This window comes from Anabrus simplex, chromosome 11 (assembly GCF_040414725.1).
Source record: "Anabrus simplex isolate iqAnaSimp1 chromosome 11, ASM4041472v1, whole genome shotgun sequence".
Classification (NCBI taxonomy): Eukaryota; Metazoa; Arthropoda; class Insecta; order Orthoptera; family Tettigoniidae; genus Anabrus; species Anabrus simplex.
The window spans coordinates 93,432,391-93,450,963 of record NC_090275.1 but is presented as its reverse complement, the minus strand read 5'-3'; the positions used below and the strand labels follow the sequence as shown (position 1 = coordinate 93,450,963).

The window sequence follows — 18,573 nt, the reverse complement described above, 5'->3', positions numbered from 1 at the left end:
AGGATGAATGAGGGCTGTTGTCCAGTGTTCTGGTAGTTGTTCTTTAATCCAGATAGAGACAAGTTGTTGATGGAGGGCAACTTTTGCTGAGTTTCCTGCATATTTCCAGATTTCCGCAAAGGTCTGATCTTCTCCTGGCGCTTTGTAGTTTTTTAATTTATTCAGAGCCTGGTAGACTTCCTTTATTGTGGGGGGATTGATGTTTTCTGGTGATGTTTTTATCGGGGTGTTGGTGTCCAAATGAAGGAGTTCTATAGGTTCCTCACAATTTAAAAGCTTGTTGAAATGTTTAGCCAGAATTTCTGCATTGTCTTTATTGTTATGGGCCAGCTTACCATCTTCATCCTTCATCAGTAGGGTCGGGGGTTCATATTTTTGGAGCTGCTTTCTGAAGGTTTTATATGTCTTAAACAATCAATAATCGTAGCTAAAATTCTTTTAATTTTCTTTTTTACAGTTACTTTACGTCGCACCCTAGGAGTAGGAAGGAAGTGGCCGTGACCTTAATTAAGGTTCGAACCCACTATCTCCCAAATGCAAGCTCACAGCAGCACACTCCTAACCAGAAGGACAACTCATTTGCTGCAAGTCCATCAGTCATATTTTCCCCTAAATTCTGAGGTACACACTACGTAGGCATACCTCGCCCCCATAGAGGTTTGTCTTGACACAATTTGCTTTACGTGGCAGTGACACAGATAGGGCTTATGGCGACGGTGGGATAGGGAAGAGCTAGGAGAGGAAAGGAACCGACTATCGCCTTATCTAAGGTACAGCCTCAGCATTTACCTGTTGTGAAAATGGGAAACCATGAAAAACCATCTTAAAGGCTGCCGATAGTGAGGTTCTAACCCGCAAGCTATGTGAAACAATCCACGCGGCCATTTGCTCATTTAAAAAAAAAAAAAGCTGGATCTTAGACTTAAATTTTCACACAACTGCTATGGAAATTTCCCTATTTTTCATTGTATCGGAAAAAGAGAAAAAGATACAGAACAAACATTTGCCATGAACTACTTTAGTGTAAAACTAACCGTAAAAAAAAAATAAATGAAATGGAGTATGGCTTTTAGTGCCGGGAGTGTCCTAGGACAAGTTCAACTCACCAGATACAGGTCTTTTGATTCAACGACCTGCGCATCGAGTTTTATGTTTTAGACCCCTTCTGAAAAGTGCGCTCGTACATGCACGCACAATCGTAACCCGTCTGCTGAAATCTTTTGAGCAATTTATAACTAAGATCCTACTTGACCTTATTCTAAACTGAAATAACAGGTTTCATTAAAATTGACCTACCCATTTTCCTGCAATGCTGTAACAGATACAGACAAATATTAAACAGAACTCTATATAGGTCATTACAATGACGTCACTATTCTTGTCAAAACAATACTGATTGGAATGTCGATGTTAAAAGCAGGACAGACTGGAATGACCCGGATACAGACAGGGGTGAACACAACTCTGAATTTTTCTGTTACATGTGCACATCCCTACTTCCTATCAGCACCTCATAACAGAGATCGAACAGCTAGAACATGTATGAACCAGAGGAATGGTTCACTAAGAAAGTTATCTTCACAATTTTCCTTCTCAACATGGCCTGATGACAACGCGGATTAACACCTCAAGACAATCACGACACAAAACCACCACCATTGAAGATAACACGATATATCCATGTTAGCGATCCTTGATGGTGATATGGACTAAGCAACATAATAAGTCAAAATGCATGAACAGCTCCGTAAAACTCTATAAAACAAACTATCAAAAATCGTATTCTCTACAACTTGAATTACCTAGTATTTATCGATAGGACCACTAGACACATAGATATTTGATAATTAATCCTAACAATATCAACCCATATATTGTTGCAAGTTGCTTTACGTCGCACTGACACAGATAGGTCTTATGACGATGATGGGACAGGAAGGGGCTAGGAGTGGGAAGGAAGCGGCCGTGGCCTTAATTAAGGTACAGCCCCAGCATTTGCCTGGTGTGAAAATGGGAAACCACGGAAAACCATCTTTAGGGCTGCCGACAGTGGGGTTAGAACCCACTATCTTCCGAATACTGGACACTGGCCGCACTTAAGCGACTGCAGCTATCAAGCTCAGTCCCATATATTGTAACATACTATACCAACGAGGGGGCCTCGGAGGCCCATAAACATATTTCTAATATTACCTAAACAAGACAAGTTTCCTTGCTAAAAATAATTGAAAATAGTTAATTTTGAACTAAATATAATGTAAAAATGTGAAACATTACAAAAAGTGGAAGATACGAGGGGATCAAATATAAACGGGATTTTATTTTTTATTTAAATTCTTTTATTGAAAAACACAAGGCAATTACAATTTATTTTTCGACATAGTTTCCTGCTTTGGAAATGCATTTGCCCCAGCGTATGGGAAGCTTATTGATGCCCTAATTGTAAAGAGAACGGGGTCGTGTCACCAGCCAATTGCGCACGAAGTCTTCCCCACTCTCGTCACCTTCAAATCGTTGCCCTCCTAGAGGTTCTTTAAGCGGTCCAAACAAATGGAAATCGCAGGGAGGCGATTCCGGTCTGTAAGGAGAATGATCAAGTGTAGTCCAGTGCAATTCCTGTAGTTTGGAGACAGAGCTGCAGTATGGAGCTGCGCATTTCATGGAGGAATTTGTTGGTCTCGTCTTTTGCGGCGATATGAAACTCTCGCCTTGTTCAACAGCTCGCAGCAGAAAGCAGCACTGATTGTGCATCACTCAAGCAAAAACCAATCAGGAAAATGCCTCGCAGATCGAAAAAAAAATGGTTGTAAGAACCTTGCCATCAGACAGTCGAGTCTTGGCTTTCACTGGCGCTGCCTCCCCTTTACTCCACCACTCCTTACTGGCTTGTTTGGATTCGGAAGTGTAGTGATGGACCAATGTTTCGTTGCAGGTGACGATCCGACTCAAAAATGCGTAACCTTCTTCCACAAACCTTGTTGTAAGCCTCTGACAGACCTCCAAACGTCTCAACTTCAGATTTTCGGTCGAAAGGCGAGGGACCCATCTGGAACACAATTTACGGAGCTGTAGATTGTTTGTGACGACTGCTTGACAGCTCCCATAAGTGATTCCGACTTGTTCTGCGATTTCTGATAATCTTGCCCGACGATCGTCGTCAATAATGTCTTTAATCGCACGAATGTTTTTGTCTGTAATGCTGGTCCGAATATGGCGATTGTTCCCTGAACTTTTTATGCCAGGCAAAGACACTTGTTCTTGACAATGTTTGTTCACCGTACTGTGCAGTCAATCTCTGGCAAATTTCTGCCACTGTAACTCCTTCACGGGCAAGAAATTTTATAATTATGCATTGCGCAATGGAGGGTTGCACCTGTTGTGAGCGTTACTGATGAAACGGCGGGAAATATCTAACAGCATGCTCTCCCCACTCCTAACGATTCCACCTAAGCATAGCAGAAGTGCGGGGTCAGTCCTACCAACTGTTGATATTCAGGAACAAAAATCCTGTTTATATTTGATTGACCTTTGTACTCTAATTTCGCATTTATATCAAATTGCTGTCATTATCAAATTGCATATAGCCTATTTACAGTAAAATCTCGTTCATTAGAAGTTGTTGGGATGCAAGAATCGGACTTCGAATTATGTGATTTCGAATTAACAGCCAACTCGTAATTCAGAAATGCCAACTCTTGTCACATCACAAAATATTCTAAAACCAACCCGTGACTGCATGCAATTAACCTTGATTCACAGTTTAAACCTTTCAAATGCCACGGAAAAAACTATTTCCAAAATGTACCCAACAAGATGAATTTACAGTATTCAAATAATACACTTGGATTACTCACTGATGAACATAGCCTCACACAACGAAAGAAAAGAAAAAGCCCTTAAAACTAAAAGAAAAATAGATCCTACCCAGCTAATCAACAACAAAAATTACCAGAAAGCAACTGAAAAAATAAAAATCACAGACAAACTTGAAGACTTAGTACACAACCTTAAACAAATTGCAGAAGACCTAGCTCCAATTAAACCACGTAAAAAACACCAATGGTGGAACAGTGAATGTGATGAAACAGTGGAGAAAAGACATCAGGCATGGCTATTACATCAGTCCCAAAAGACAGAAATATCCTATCAAAAGCTAGTAAAACAGAGAAAAGAAACTACCCAAGTCTTAAGAAGAATAAAAAGACAACATCATAAGGACACCCTGCAGTTAATTGAAGAACAGTTCAGTAAAACTAAATCAAGGGACTACTACAAAACCTTCAGACAGCAGCTCCAAAAATATGAACCCCCGACCCTACTGATGAAGGATGAAGATGGTAAGCTGGCCCATAACAATAAAGACAATGCAGAAATTCTGGCTAAACATTTCAACAAGCTTTTAAATTGTGAGGAACCTACAGAACTCCTTCATTTGGACACCAACACCCCGATAAAAACATCACCAGAAAATATCAATCCCCCCACAATAAAGGAAGTCTACCAAGCTCTGAATAAATTAAAAAACTACAAAGCGCCAGGAGAAGATCAGACCTTTGCGGAAATCTGGAAATATGCAGGAACCTCAGCAAAAGTTGCCCTCCATCAACAACTTGTCTCTATCTGGATTAAAGAAGAACTACCAGAACACTGGACAACAGCCCTCATTCATCCTCTGCACAAAAAAGGGGACAAAACCGACCCTAATAACTACAGGGGAATCTCTCTCCTAGACATAACATACAAAATATTTTCAATAATCATCCTTAATAGGATAAGTTTACAACTTGAGAAAGAACTAGGAGAATATCAAGGAGGTTTCAGACCCTGGAGGAGCTGTCCTGATCAGATCATGAGTCTTAAGTTGATAATGGACTATAACAGGAGAAGAAACAGAGATATGGTGATAACATTTGTAGATTTCAAGAAAGCTTATGATTGCATCCATAGAGAATCTCTGTTTAAAATTTTAAGACACCTTGGACTACACCCCAAATTAATAAACATGATAAAATTGACTCTCACCAATACCAGGTCAAAAGTGAAGTTTAGGGGTGAAATATCAGAGACATTTGAAATTAAAACTGGACTACGGCAGGGAGATGGGCTCTCACCACTATTATTTAACTGTGCTCTAGAAATGGTAATGAGGGAATGGTTTAGAAAATGTCCCCCCAAAATAAAGATTGGCCGAAAAATCAAAACAAATTGCCTGGGTTTTGCTGACGATTTAGCATTACTAGCAGTGGACATAAAAGAAGCAAAAACCCAGATATCAGAACTTCAAAACATTGCAAATAAAATTGGCCTCAAAATATCATTTGGAAAAACAGAAATTATGCCCCAAAAACCAACACAGCTAAAAGAAGTCACCATAAATGGTAATAAAATCAAAATAGTAACTCAGTTTAAATATCTTGGAGAAGTAATAACACATAACTTAAATGAAAAAATCTCAATCCAAGTAAGAACAAATAGATTAGCTAAAGCACAAAAATTAACATGGGATATCTACAAAAAGAAATGTCTATAAATACAAAAATAAAACACTACAACACAGTTATAAAACCGGAAGCTACATATGCAGCAGAAACACTCTTTTACCTGAATAAACAATCAAAGACTGACAGACTTCAGAAAATTGAAAGGAGGATTGGAAGAACCTGTATCAACAAAAAATATCAGAAAGATGGACAGTGGCGGTTAATACCTAACAAAGTCGTGTACAAAGAGCTAGAACCCATTACAGATACTATGCGTAAGAGGAGACTGGGATTCTTTGGACATATCATGAGGATGCAGGACTCGAGACTTCTGAAACAACTAGTACAACACAATCTCGTCTCAAAAAATACCACAACAGGATGTAAATGGATCAGAGAAGTAAGAGAGGATCTGAAGGAAATAGGCCTTACAACAGAAGACACCAAAAATAAGATAAAATTGAATACAAAACTGAAGAATACAAACCTCCGCTTTACCCTTACACAAAACAAACCAACAACACGCACATTTTCAACTGAGGAAAGGGCACGAAGATCGGAGCGTCTGAAGAAGTACTGGGAGGACCGCAAAGCCCGAACAATCCCTTCAAAGAGACCTGAACGACGGACTGACTAAAGTGATCCTATGTGGTCATAAAAGAAGAAGAAGAAGAAAAGACGAGAAATCTATGCTGGCTCTCTTGTGCAAATGCTTTATTTTTTGGATTACTGTACTGTTTGCATTTTTTAGATGCCTTGTACTTGCATGGAAAGTACCTTACGCCCTTAAAACATCGTGGCTTATCAAACTTTCCTATGACAAGGAGAGGAAGTCTCTCGCTTCTGCGTGCATTGCAACACAGTACAACGACCCCCATCCTTGTATGATTTCCTGGACAGCACTTCTCTCCTTTAAAACCATAAGTCCATTCGTGTTCAGCTTTAAAAGACAATGCAGTTTCATCGGCATTGACAATATTGTTCAGTGTGTATGAATTAATTATATGAGCCACGCTTTTTCTCCAACAGTCAGCATCGCCAGTGCAATCAGAAATAGGAAAGGACTTGACACATGTAGTTGTTCTCTTTTGAGAGTATAAAACTTAATAATAATATTACCTGAACACTTTCAAGTAGAGCTAAGTCATTCTGAATCATCAAAAATGTTGCATTTAGAACACACTTATTTTCTTGCTGTTTTTTTCTCTCTCTCTGAGAGAGAGAGAGAGAGAGAGAGAGAGAGAGAGAGAGAGATAGAGAGAGAGACAGACAGACAGACATGCGCGCGCGCCTGTTACACAGGAAAATGTGATTGTTGATCTCCCTAGTTTATCATACTTCACACTCTTCGACACTTCAGTGCTGCAGATGTGGCATCTTCCACGTTCCAAAGGCTGATTTGGTACTGGAATTGGAGCTTGAATAACGTATCTCAGATTTCTTTCTAGGATGGACTCCATTGCCAGCCCAAATACATTGTTGGCTCTGCAGTCAACCTAAGGTCTCAATCGTATGCGAACTAGTAAAGAAATTTACTTGGGGTGAAGACTAAACGCCTTCAGGGTTGGCCACTCTGAATCTTATTCAGGAGCGTTGATTACAATGGGATCGCCACTCCCAAAGGCATTTTAGAGCTATTACCAGCAATTATTTAGGCCGCCCCTTACATGGGAAACAGACGCCCTTGCAGCTGCCCCTGACATGGGAAACAGACGCTGCTGATGCCAAGCGTACTCATATTATTCCCCGAGTACTGGGCTGCCTCTTCCACAATCTCCACCATTCAGAAGTCCATCTTCTCTGCTGTAGATTCCGTTGAGGGCTTCATTCGTAACCCTGAGATGGGACCCTTACCAGATGCTACGCACCGAGTCAGTATGCTCTGGGACTCACATAGGCAGGGGCGTCAATCCCTGGGCAGGGCTACCTCTATACCACAACCATTATAATAAGAGGTGCATTTCGAAAAATGCTAAGACCTGTCATTACAAAACTGTTGTCAGACCACAGTTTTTGTACGCCTCAGAGATCCTCCTGATGAACAAAAAAGGCACCATGGATGATCTAGAGAAAACAGAAAGACATATCCTCAGGAGAATTCATGGACCGAGATTGCTCCCAGATGGAACCTACAGACTTAAATCGAACTCTGAGCTGTATCGACAGTTAGAATCAGCCAACACCACCATGCGATGTAGGAGGCTTAAGTTCTACGGACACAACGAATGGACAGCAACAGGCTTACCAAGAAGATCTTCTCTTTGGTTAAAAGCTACAAGACTGGAAGCTTGTGGCTTAATGAAGTACAGAAGGACTTGGATTCATCTGGGATTTCACACACTGATATAGAAGATCATTCCAAATTTGTGCTATGGTACAGTCTTGGACCCCACCACCTAGAGTCCCTAGAAGTCGGAAGCCCCTTTCACAGGAGAGAAAGGAGAAATTATCAGCAGGGCTCAAGAGATATTGGGAACGAAGAAGAGCATCGAGGAAGAACTAGTCATCAGTGCTCCTTAGTAGGCTTAAATCAATAATAATAATAATAATAATCATAATAATAATAATAATAATTTTTTTACGAGGGATTGTGGAAAATCTTCAGAAAGACACTTGTGAAGGGTCCGCACTCCACAAGTGTGTGGGATTCTTACCCACTAAAAACCACACACCCTTTTCCCACGATGTGAGTCATCACCCCGGAACCGCTCTCGCATTACTTCAGGGTGATATCGTGCTTTGTCTTTCAGACGTCTTCTTTCTTCATTTCTCCTTTACGAACATTCGTATGCTTCCAAATCCTTCTTCTTCTTCTGACGAAGGATGTCCTCCACATGTACTGCCACACGATCCCAGGATTCCTGGTTTCGCAGCATCACCGAAATAACATTATCTGTTGTCAATTCCCCTAGTTCAGTTTCCACACCTCTTCTCTGAATTGTCCAATGGTCGCATACAAAAAAGGTGTGATATACGTCGTCAATATCATCACAGTATATGCATGCTGCGTCACTCGCTCTGCCCACTTTATGCAGGAATTTCCGGAAATATCCATGTCCTGTTAGAAGCTGCGTGAGGTAGTAATTTATTTCACCATGGGCCCTTTCAACCCAGATATCCAAGCGTGGTATCAGTCGCTTGGTCCATTTGCCTCGAGGGTCACTTTCCCATCTGAGTTGCCATCGCCTCATCAGTTGACTGAAGGCGCGCTTCTTTGCACATTTCTTTCCCAGCTCTCCTTTGGTACGCCAGATTTCATGCCGCTCCAATGCGAGAAGGTCTAATGGGGCTATTGCTGCCATCGTGAGGATTGCCGGTTCGGAAACAGTGCGGTATGCACATGCAATACGTAAAGCCGCTCTCCGTTGTACGGCAGCTATCCTTCTCCGATACCAAGCAAATCTCAAGGATTCAGCCCAGATTTCAGAACCATATAGAAGCACTGACTGAACCGTCGACATGAGAAGACGTCGTTTACTGGATTTCGGACCTTCAATATTTCCCATTAGTCTGCTAAGTGCAGTCATGTATTTTACTGCCTTGTCTGTCACTCTCTGAATATGAGTCCAGAATGTGAGCTTGGAGTCAAGTGTCACTCCTAGATATTTTGTGCTCGCAGATGTTTCTATCACTAACTCTCCAACAGTCATTGGTACAAGAGTTTCGATCCTTTTCCTCGTCAGAAGAACTATCTCCGTTTTGTGTTCGGCTAATGTTAGACTGTGGCTCATCATCCATTCTTTTATGCGCCGCATCACCTGGTTCAGTTTAATATGAGCTATTTCAACATCACGAGCTACTATCAAGGCGGCCACATCATCAGCGTAGCCCACAAGCTTCGTGTCCTCTGGCATCTCCAAACGTAACAAGCCATCATACATTATGTTCCAAAGATCTGGACCAAGGATCGATCCCTGCGCTGCACCAGCCGTCAGACGCTTTGTCTTTTCTCCATCTTCCGTATCATACAACAGAGTGCGATCTTTGAAGAATCTCTCATTATGCGCATAAGATATTGTGGTAGCTTGAAAGTTTCTTCAAGAGCTACCAACATGTCGCTCCATCTTGCCGAATTGAAGGCATTCTTCACATCCAGGATCACAAGAAGTGTCAATTTACGGGAATGATGGTTGCCCGTTTGTGCCCTTTCTGCTGTATTCACCACCTCCCACACTGCATCTAGCGTCGAGTGTCCTCTCCGAAATCCATGTTGGCAAACAGATAGATCCCCTGCTAGTTGAACTGCTGAGAGGATTCTGGGCTGCAGAAGTTTCTCCAGGCCTTTTCCAGCTGTGTCCAGCATACATAAAGGTCTATAACCACCAAGTTTTCCTTTGTTGATCAGAACCAAACGAGCCATTTTCCATCGGGGACTAAAAACACCCGTTTGCAGGCAATGGTTGTACATATTCAGCAACAGTTCTGGGCATAGTTCTGCTATTATCTTTAGCACTTCTGCAGGTATACCATCTGGTCCTGGAGTTTTCTTGTTTCTAAGAGAGCTAATAGCTCTATTCAGCTCTTCTACAGTAAAGAGGGGTATATCATCCAGTTCTTTCTCGTCGTCACAGTCAATCCTCTCTGGATGGTCTGGGAATAGTGTATCCACAATTTGTTTAATTGTTTGCGGATCCGCACTCGGGGTTGAGAATGTCCCGAGTTTCTTCATGACAATCTTATAACCTTGTCCCCATGGATCATCTTCTACTTCTTTAGCCAGTGCCCACCATTTATCGGCTTTACTTTTTGATTGCATTACGGAGTTCCTTCTTCGCTGACTTGTACTCCGCTGTGACTGAGGTATTCTCTTGACTGCCTCTCATCCTCTGAGCCCTGCGTCGAAGTCGCAGACAATTCTTTCTCAGTTCAGCAATCTCTTCGGTCCACCAGTACGCTGGGCGCTTGCTGTTTCGCGGTCTCCTTCGGGACATTGAGGCGTTGCATGCTTGATGGATTAGCTGCATAGTGAGTTCAACACATACACCAGCTGCTTCTTTCCCTCTACGAGCAAAACATTTTTCAGTTATGTTGTCCATTCCATTCTGAATTACATCAATGAACTTTTCCTTGTCAATGCCGGCTATGTTCCACCGTGCTGGTCTGCGCAAGATGTTTCTTCCTTAAGGAGATTCTTGGAGCAGTCGAAAGATGATATATTGATGATCGCTCCCCGTGTAGTTCTCGATCACTTTCCATTCGCAAATCTTAGGCGTAATATCCTCTGATGAGAAGGTTACATCCGGTATTGTTCCCTGACATCCTGGCCGTCGAAATGTTGGCACATTTCCAATGTTGTTGACCACCAAACCTGTTCTGGCTACCATCTCCATTATACGACGTCCTCTGGAGTCTGTTTGTGGCATGCCCCATTCCAATGCTTGAGCGTTTACGTCACCAGCGACCACTAGTTTGTTTTCCATTCTGCGTATTACGTCCTCAAGACCATCAAGTTTCATCTGAAAGTTGGAAACAGATTCATTTGGTGTAAAATAACAGCTTACAATAGTGATTCCCCCAGTCTGTACCCAAACAAAACCGTCATCGCATCCATGCTGTGCTACTGGGACCTTTTCTGGATCTGGTATCCAAATTGCAGCTGTTCCGAGGTTATCCACAAACCACCCTGAATGGTCTCTCTCTTGATATGGTTCGCTAATAATAACGATGTCTACTTCTATCTCGTAAATCAGCTGTGTCATAAGATCGTTAGCTGTTTGACTCCTGTGCATATTTGCTTGAAGTATTCGCATCATTTACTATGATTTTTTGCCTTTTCCAGAGCTTCACGAAATATTGCACATGCTCCCGATCCAGGAATATGATTTCGTTCAGCTTCATTGACACCCTTGTCTGAACAAAGCATGCATCGTGGATTGTTCTTTTTACAGTCTACTGCCTTGTGGCCAGATTCTCCACACTTAAAACAGAGCTTGCTTCTGTCGGGGCCTGTGCAGTTCCTTGCCAGATGCCCATATGATAGGCATCGGAAGCAGCGAGGTAACATGGTTCTAGCTTGTACTCTGCAGTATAGCCATCCTATCTTGATTCTTCCTGCTTCCAGTAGTTTCTGAGCGTCCTCGTCTTTGGTTTCGAAGATGGCAAGTTTCTGTCCCCAGCTGTTTGGTTTCAAGACCGATATTTTCAGTTCTCCATGTGGGTTGCCGGAATCTCGTCTTAGTTTCCTCCACGTCTGCGACGGTAGTGACACCATCCATGTCTCGAATCTCCAGTGTAGTTCGGGGGATTAAAGCCTTTACATCGCCATCTCGTCCGAGGGCATCTCTCAGAGAATTACTGAATACCTCCCTATTTTCCATCTTAGTTGTTTTGTTAAATTCAAGAAGAACAGCTCCCGCTCTTGTTTTACGGATAGATCGAATGCTTGCTCCACTGTCTTCCGGCTTCACCCTGTCCCTGATATCCTTCAAAACATCAGCGAAAGTCTTACCGTTCATTGGTTTGATGATTACGGCTTCTGAACGACTCCTAGATTTAGAATGAGGTCGTTTCCCACTTTCGCTAATCACTGTACTTTCAGGATTATTACTGGCCTGTTTCGTTGGGATATCTTCTTGCTTCCCATCCTCACTCTTCTTCTTTCTCTTCTTCTTAGACAGAAACGTTTCCCATTTTCCTTGATCTTCCTCCGAGTCATATGTCACTGGTGATGTGTTGGACAATTCCTTATTCTCCGTGTTAGTTGGTCTCTGCTCTAGTTCTTCTGCAGATTTCTTCCACGACATCCTGCATGTTGCTCCAGCCTCTAAAGCTTCTTCCAGCTTCATGAAGCCATTCTTTATTTCCGTTTTTAGGTTTTTGAGAGGAATAGCCATTATCTTCTTCAACAGTGATCTTGCAGTCTCAACATGCACCTCTTCTTTGTATTGATTCTCCATTATCTGCCGACTGATTTCATCAGTCAGATTTACGTCAATACTCCTACCATTTCGGCCATTGTGGATACTTTCCCTTGATACACCAGGGAGCTCCACCGTATTACGCAGAATGTCTGCTTCTGTCATCATGCCAATATGGGAGTCTAGTTGGCCGTGTGTTAAGTCAAGGAGATGAAGTTGTGTGGGGGCGCTGGGAGCGCTTACACTAGAAAACGATCATCTATCTACCGCAGTGTACCTTCTACGTGATTTTGAACTTTGACAAGATGGGTGCTCGCAACAGGATTATTTCAACGCAAACTTTTCAATATTTCACTTAATATTCTGTCGTTCCAGTTGTAATCAAACACATCTACCATGAAATGGGGCTCAAAATAACCATACAAGCTCGTTTAGGTAAGTGCCTTCACAATGTAAACCCGCTTTCTTGAGCTATTTTGTAGCTGCGAAGTTCACGCGTCTTTTCATGTCCAACAATAATAATAATAATAATAATAATAATAATAATAATAATAATAATAATAATAATAATAATAATAATAATAATGTCTCATTAGTTCAAGACTTGAATTGGAAAGAAAAATTCTATGACGATTTGCCAACTTCTCTTTCTAATTTGGAAAATTCAGAATATAAACTGTAAATGCATGTACAGCATCTATATCTACTGCATGAAGGTGTAGAACAGAGAAAAGGGCCATCTTCTTGTTCCCCTTTTTGTGGAGTAATGTCTTGTTTGCTCCACTGTATCCACTCCACCCTTCATTGAATTGTAATACAGCTTCATTTCTGTTTTGTTCTTTTCATCATTGTTGACAACAGCTCCTGTGTACTGCTCTGAGAGCATCAAAAGTAGTATTTTTGGCTTCTCTCTAACCATAGTTGATACAAGAGTAACTGGCGGCCGCCGAGACTCTGGATCGGTGAAAGCAAAGAGGGTTGAATGTAAACTACGTCCAACTGTTTTCATCAGCTCCTCAGGAATATGTCTTCCATTTGACCTCAGTGTCCCGACAAGTGTATGGTGGAAGTCCGTCCAGAGCACTTCTGCCAGGTCTACTGGTGTATAATATCGGTCCGTTGTCACGTTACGCCATGAATTCTGAATGGGCTTCATCAGTCTCTTTACTATTTCTGCTGGTCCACTCTAATCTTGGGGTCTGCCTGACTTTCCTATATTCACATCCATACTAATAACGTATCTCGTCTCGGAATCAGTTAAGATTCTTATGAGAATGCCGTATTTCCCTGGCTTGTTTTTGTTAAACACTTTGATGGGCATTTTTCTCGAAACAAAGATATCATTTCATCCATGGTAGTGTGAGGGCCAGGAATATAATACTTGGGATATGTTTAGTTGAATTTCTGAAACAACTGCCTCAGTGACGCAAATTTGTCCGTCAGGCGGCGAATTTCTCTTGTAGATTTGTCATCAAACCTAATAATTCTTGTTATTTCAATGAACTAACAATAAACCAATCTAGCAAAATAACTCATTTTTACCTGTTGGTTCTATGCCTAAACGAAAAGCTTCTTCATTGCAATGAACTTTTATGAGATCTGTGGTATGTGGAGTAAAGAATAATTCTGAAGCTTCCCTGATAGATTTTACTTTTCCCTCTTAGCAAAGCCTCATTTTCTCCCTCACAATATTTAGGAATGGTTGTCGTGAAGGTCATGGTGGCTGTGCAACACATACATGACCAGATTTTGTAATGTACAGTAGAACATCCTTAATTCGAAATCGGTTAATTCAAAATCCCACGTAATTCGAAGAAGCTCTCGTTCCCGGAAACATGAGATACAGTTTTGCATGTTATTTAAATTGTTTAATTCGAAATACGGATAATTCGTAATTCGAAGTACATTGTCGGCCCCATTACCGAAATTCAGACTTTTAATTCGAAACTGCCTTTACATTTTAAAACAATAGTATGTTACAGAGTAATTTCAATGTATAATATAACTATTTATAATAGTTTATTTAAATCCGCCTTGATCAATACACTCATTAAATGAAAGAAACATTATTAATTAAACCATACATGTTTCGGGGAAATCTCAACCATTCCCTTCATCAGTGGTTAGATCAACTCGAAATTTATCCGCGTCATAATAGAACGCGTGTTCCGGAACGTGGAGGGGTAGCTTTCCGCACTTACACTCACTTCGGTGGGTCTACAGTGCGCTTCATGATTGCCAAATTGAATGAAATTGGAATTCTTTTGTATTCAACCTTTTAAGGAACGCCGTAATATCACGCAACAGGCAGTGTGCGGGAAAACAGAATGCGCGAACAATGGCGATGCCGACAGTTGACGAAAAAGCGTGGCTCATATAATAAATTCGTAGGCACCGAACAATACTGTCATTGCCGATGAAAATGCATTGCTTTATTTTAATTCGAGCCCAAACGGTCTTATGGTTTTAAAGGAGAAAGTGCCAGCCGAGGAATCGTACAAGGGTCGGGGATGGGGGTCATTGTAGTGCGTTGCAATTGCAATGCACATGGAAGCGAGAAACTTTATCCCCTCGTCATAGAAAAGTTCGATAAGCTACAATGTTTTAAGGGCGTCTAGCACTTTTCATCCCAGTACAAAGCATCTAAAAATGCAAATACAGATATCCAAAAAATAATGCATTTGCACAGGGGAACCAGCATAATTTATCCTTGTCTTTGAATCGTGTGATTTTTTTTCTTTCGTTGCGTGAGGTTATGTTTGTCAGTGATTTATCCAAGTGCATTATTTGAACATTGCAAATGCACCTTGTTGGATACATTTCGGAAATAGTTTTCCATGGCATTGGAAAGGTTTAAACTGTGAATCGAGGTGATTGCATGTATTAATGGGTCTTAGAATACTTTGTGACGCGGCAAGTGTTTACATTTCTGAAGTACGAGAGAAGTGCCATGGCGGGAAATCGTACAAGGATAGTCATAGGAAAGTTTGATTTTAAGTGAACCGGGTACTTTCTGTGTAAATACAAGGCATCTAAAATGCGTACAGTATAGTACTCCAATGAATAAAGCACTTGCACATGGGAGCCAGCATAGATTTCTCCTCGTCTTTGAATAGTGCTTTTTTTTTCTTTCTTTCGTTGCGTGAGGTTATATTTGCCAGTGAGATATGCAAGTGCATTATTTGAATACTGTAAATGCACATTTTTGGATACATTTTGGAAATATTTCTTTTTTCATGGCATTTGAAAGGTATAAACTGTGAATCAAGGTTAACTGCATGCAGTAACGGGCCTTAGAATATTTCGTAACGCAGCAAGGGTTGGTACTTCTGAATTGCGAATTGGCGGTTAATTCGAAATCACGTAATTCGAAGTCCGATTTTTGAGTCCCAACGACTTCGAATTAACGAGGTTTTACTGTACTTGTCAATGATTTCAGTACTCACAGTAGAAATACAGTACATGCCACCTCAGGTTCATTTTCAGAATGTGAAGATCCAACTTCTATGTTATCTTCCACTTCACTGGTTTCGACATCTAATTCATCTGAATCATGTCAAATGGCATGAACTACTCTTTGAAAAGAACTTTCACAAATATGTCTTCTCGCTGCAATGGTTCACTCTTTTGCAAAGAGAAAAAGAAGCATTACAGACAATAGAGCACAACAATCAACAGTGACACCATTGCTGCAAAATGTACGCCAACCTCACATAATTCACAGCATTAGAAACAAAACCTCTAAACAATGAAGCGACTGTTGACAGGTCCTTTGATTTACCAACCGGGGGGGGGGGGCTTTAAACGCCAAAAGCAAAATTTACAGTATTCAGTAGTCTTCAGACTAATATTTTAAAAAAAATGATTTTCATGAACTTCAATACATTTATGACTTCTCAAATATGTCTCTTCTCAAAATGTCATTAAACTGTTTCACTTGGTTAATAGGTGAAATAGTACTTATGGGCCTCCCAGCCTACTAACCCCTGTTGGTATTGCTAGGGTTAAATAACAGACCTTCCCCTAAACTACCATTTTAAACAACGTGAATAAAATTATTTACAGCCTAGACTGCAGTGCCATATTCCCAACTTAACATACCGATTTTCATTAACTTCTTTTTAACCATTTTCTCATGATGCACCTATATATGTTAAGGCATGAAGGAAGGGGGCAGCGATTACCTCAGTGGCCTAGCTGCTGTCTTTCCATACAGAAGGCTGAGGTTCGAATTCCAGTCAATCATGGTTTGAAATTTTCATCTTAAAAATCACATGGCGCCAGGAAGGGCATCCGGTCTTGAATCCCCTGTAAAACCAAAATGAGCCTGGCTGGCTCCAACGACCCCAGAAAATAACTGAGATAAGCTGAAGGATGTTCCAAATAATACCAGATCATTTTGAAAGAGCTGAAATTCTAAGATCACAAGTAGAGAAAGCTGTGAAACCACTCCAAAACGGTAAGTCTCCTTGATTGGATGGAATAACAGAAACCTGAAAGCAATGGGTGATGCAGGAGTTGATGTATTGATGGACCTGTGTCGTAAAGTAGTCGTAATCATCCAGTTCCTGCCAGGTCGGGACATTTATGGCACTTCTCTACCTTCCCCTCTCCTTCCACCATTCCTCTTTCAGTCCAGGTTTCTTCTTCTTGCACTCCTCTTTATTGAATAGATCTACCTTGTTCTAGGCCCCCCTCTAGATCTCTTTCCCCATCAATCCTTTTTACATGTCCAAAACATCTTAGTTTACTCCCATCAATTATCTCATTTAAGGTTTCCATTCCGACCTCCTTTCTCACATCTTCATTTCTCAATCTGTCCTGCCCACCATAATTCTTAGATATTTCATTTCACTGGCTTAACTTCTACTCTCTGCCCTATTTGTTACTGTCCAGGTCTCAGCTGCATAGGTCAATATGGGTGCATGATACATTTTCTGCATTACCTCTTTACACTTCCTTATTGCAAACAAGGTTTCTTACACTCTGATAGAATGCATTGCTCAGGTCGGATACAACCTGCTACCGTATGTGACAATAGACGGTACTACCTGCGACTGTCTGGCCAAGGGTCAAGCGGCCATTACCAAATTTAGTGTCCAAAGGGAGGACCAACAGCTACGGGCGGAGGAGCCCTCTCTTCAGAGGCCAGGTGAAGCCTTTATGTAGGAAATAACACAAATTCACCATGAAGGAGCTGGGCCAACGCGTTAGATGGCGGAAGAGGACCCCAGTCCCAATGGCAGATAAAACGGAAGAACTGTCTCCTGTCAGCAACGCCTGTACTTCAGAGAAGCAGTTGCAAAAGGAGTCTACTCCTGAGGAACAGCCTAAAGTTACACCTGCAGTAGGTAATAAATGCTTCTGAGTGACAACCCCACTGTAATACTAGCCTATATATATGATATGGCACTTCGGAACTTGTGTCGTAAAATATAGGGACAAGTAAGTTGTGTCAAGTCCATTTTCATTCCCATGTAGAAGAAGAGAATACAGACTGAATGTATTAACTACTGAATAATGGCTCTGGTCTCGCATGCCAATATGGTCCTCCTTCACATTATCAATGGCATTCAAAAGAACTTCCTCCTATCGCCAAAGAGCAGAGTGATTTCATGCCACGAAATGTTACCATAGAACACACCCTGATCATCGAAAAGACTAGTGTGTTCAATGTAAAAATATTCCTATGCTTTGTGGACTGCAAAAAAGCAATTGCCTCGCAGAAATAGGAGCCTCTCTGGAATAAAGTGCTGGTCATGGGAGGACACCAACACATGGTAAATCTTGTCAAGGAGCTACAGTATATCAGAACAACATAGCAAATATACGGGTCAACAGCACCATTTTCAATACCTTTCAGACCGAAGCAGGAGTCGGGCAGGGGGTGCATCTTTAAACGCATTGCACTAAAAGTGCTGGAGAATTGGAGTGGTGGAATCTCAACAGGAGGCAGAACCATTACCAACCTTAGGTACGCTGAACCTTGCCATAGCTGCAAGTCACGTCGATTATGAATTTACTTATTCAGAACAAATCTTTCAAGTTCCACATGGGAATCAAAATCTATATCATAGCTGCAAATAAGAATGATGTTCCTCAAGATATGGCAAACTGCATTGCTGATTTTAGAGATTTGTTTATATATTCTCACCTCTGGTTACATTTCAAAAATACTTTTTCTACATAAATTTATAGCAAAAAGGTTATTACCACTCTACTGGGACATGAATATG

General features: G+C 41.2%; 2 protein-coding genes and 1 pseudogene across 2 annotated transcripts in view; 1 reads left to right on the top strand and 2 right to left on the bottom strand.

Annotated features, from left to right (window-relative positions):
- The window catches only part of LOC136883334 (kinesin light chain), a 191,491-nt gene that overhangs the window by 23,931 nt on the left and 148,987 nt on the right, over window positions 1-18,573 (top strand). The window lies entirely within an intron of this gene.
- The window catches only part of Rpn12 (regulatory particle non-ATPase 12), a 39,411-nt gene that overhangs the window by 2,006 nt on the left and 18,832 nt on the right, over window positions 1-18,573 (bottom strand). The gene's annotated exons all lie outside the window — the stretch shown is intronic.
- On the bottom strand, window positions 2,879-18,330 carry LOC136883406 (piggyBac transposable element-derived protein 4-like; annotated as a pseudogene).